Here is a 2,840-nt window from a genome sequence, read left to right on the forward strand (position 1 = left end):
TGTTGCGCCCTGTTCGGAGGGTACAGGAGGGCCTGTCAGGTTAGGAGGACGGGAGTTTTGCGGCGGGAGGTTGGGACTGGGACGGTCGTTACGACGTCGGCGTCTCCTCTTCTTGCTGCCATGTCTCGGAGACGCGGCTGCAGTCCCTCCGCTCACGTCGCGCCGCTCCGTCGTCTGCGTCGGTGGTGGTGCCGCGCTGCCATCTGGCGTGGGCCGCGCAGTGCTGCTTTCAGTCGCCGCGCCGTTGACAGGTGGCGCAGCGGTCGCAGCAGGGGCCGGTGTAGCTCGCGCCGGCCTGGCGCTCGGGTCGGGCGCACCGCGGCTGGTGTTCGCCGCGCCGCCAACAGATGGCCCGGCGGTCGCCAGCGGCCCGCCGCCGGCGCAAGAAACACGAGGTGTAGCTCGCGCCGGCCGACCGGGCGCGCCGGCTCGCCCCGGGCCGCTGTTACGCGGACTGGGTGCCCGTCGGTCGCTACTGGATGGCGCAGTGGTCGCAGAGGTTGTCGGCGTAGCCCGTGCCGGCCGGGCGTCTCGAGGTGTAGCTCGCGCCGGCCTGGCGCTCGGGCTCGGCGCACCGCGGCTGCTGTTCGCCGCGCCGTCAACAGGTGGCCCAGCGGTCGCCCGCGCCCCGCCGCCGGCGCGAGAAACACGAGGTGTAGCTCGCGCCGGCCTGGCGCTCGGGCCCAGCGCACCGCGGCTGTTGTTCGCCGCGCCGCCAACAGATGGCCCAGCGGTCGCCCGCGCCCGGTCGCCGGCGCGAGCTACACGAGGTGCAGCTCGCGCCGGCCGCCCAGACGCGTTGGCTCGCGCAGGGCCGCTGTTACGCGGACTGGGCGGTATGATGCGCCGTCGGTCCGGAGGTGGTGGTCTGCGACCTGTAGCACGGCGTTTGTCCCTCCGGGGGGTGACTATGTGCCACTCATCATCTGTAACAGGAACTGTTTCGTTAGTAACACTCCCTGCCTGAGCGGAGACGGAGTGACGGGCGTCACTCGACGTGGCCGCCGGCAGGGCAGAGGAAACGCGGCGCGTATACGTCTGCGACCGCACAAGCACCACACCGTCCGGTACATCCGCCGGGCTCGCGGCCTTTGGTGCGTCAAACAGCGGCGCGGCTGCGCCGTGAGTAACAACACCACCGGTCGCGGCGAGCGAGGCAGCCTGCCTGCCACTGTCCACCCGCATCGCAGAGCCACCTGTTGGCGGCGTTGCGAATGCGGGCGGCAGTCCCAGGCCGGTACCCACGCTCCCGACAGATGGCGGGCGGGAGGCGCCTGCGGCAGCCGCACGACGTGGCCAGCGTACGCCACTGGGTGCAATGGCCGGCGCGGGCAGCGGCGAGCCGCGGCCTTTGCCAGACACTGCGCCTCTGGCCGGAGCGACGCGTTCGGCGGCAGGCGTCGGCAGCGTGCTGCCTTCACCTCCCGAACTTGCGCTCGGCACTCGTGGCGACGCGGTTGACGTCGCGGAGCGTATCAGCAGGGGGATGCCAGACCACCTCGGCGTGCGCACACACAGTACGCACGACGCGGGGGTAGCAACCACCGCCGTCCTGGGTGTCACCGACGCCTGCACACTCACACAGGGTGAGGGCAAGGCAGCCTGTGAACCCACCACGCTGCTGCGGGTCAGGACCGCCGCGTATGTTAAACCTAAGTCCAGCCGGTCTGTCCTACTAGCTTCGGGGACCGGACTGGGCTGTGGCCATAGCCCCTCTCTATTATCTAAGGCTAGGCGGCCTATGGTACTAGCTTCCCGAGCCGCTTTCGCCTGTGGCTTTCGCCCAGCACTAACTAAGGACGAAGGGCCTGTCCTACTAGCTTCGGGGGCCCTCGCCTGTGACCTCCCGCCGGCCGACCTCTCTGGGTGCCCCAGAGAGTCAGACACGGCATCGTGTCCCATACTCACACTCCCCCGACTGGCAGCGCCGGGGGTGGCGGACTCTGCATTGCAGGACCGCTGATGCGTCCGCAGCTTCTTCAGTTGCGGGTCGCGTCGGCCGCAAAACGCGCACTCGAAAACGGGGACCGTTTCCGGGTCGTGCAGCCTCCTGTAGTGGCGAAGAAGGGCCGAGTGGTCCTTGTATTCGCCAAAAGTTGGCCTGCCAGCAGCCTTGGTGACGAAACAGATCCGGCAGCGAAAGACGTCCGCCGGCAGCGTCACCACGAGCTCCATTGTTCAGGTCGCGGACCTGAAACAAGAGAATAAGCGCGACCGCTTCCCGGTGCAGAAATCAGCCCATATTAGCTTGTATTAAGCTGATAAGAACAGATACTACACTTTGATCTTAGCCAAAAGGCCGAGAAGCGATAAGGAAAATCCTTTTTTTTTTTTTTTACTTTATTGTTATTTTAATACTTGTACAAAGCAAGTAGGCTGGCAGCGGCACACTACGCCGCTCTTCAGCCACAGCGGTTTACAAAAGTAGAAAAACGGAGAAAGACAATGAAACAAAGTGACGGGCAAAAGAAAGATGACACATAGACACAAAAAACACGGAGTCGTTCACACGTGACGATAACAACACTGATAACACATTGGCACGGCGCACACAACACTGACGAATCCGACGGCACAAGTGAACGTAGTAGTGGGACGGCGGACACCAAAAACACTAAACGGCGGCACACACACGAGACACAGAAGGCGATGATCTCCGGCGCGCGAATGTTCACTAAGCGTGTGCGAGTCCGGGGACCTGCCAAGAGAGGAGGAGGAGGAAGTGGAGAGGGAGAGCGAGAGGGGAGAGCAGGGATGCCATGGGCAAAGGAGAGAGGGGGAGGGAGGAAGGGGGTGGGGAAGCCCGGGGGAGAGGGGAGGAGGGAGGGGGGAAAGGAAAG

At 65.0% G+C, this 2,840-nt stretch overlaps 1 pseudogene; it reads right to left on the reverse strand.

Annotated features, from left to right (window-relative positions):
* Window positions 1-2,199: 2,199 nt before the first annotated feature.
* LOC126191710 (U2 spliceosomal RNA) lies at window positions 2,200-2,311 on the reverse strand (annotated as a pseudogene).
* Between the last annotated feature and the right edge of the window lie 529 nt (window positions 2,312-2,840).

The sequence above is a fragment of the Schistocerca nitens genome, chromosome 6 (genome assembly GCF_023898315.1).
Source record: "Schistocerca nitens isolate TAMUIC-IGC-003100 chromosome 6, iqSchNite1.1, whole genome shotgun sequence".
NCBI classification, from domain to species: Eukaryota; Metazoa; Arthropoda; class Insecta; order Orthoptera; family Acrididae; genus Schistocerca; species Schistocerca nitens.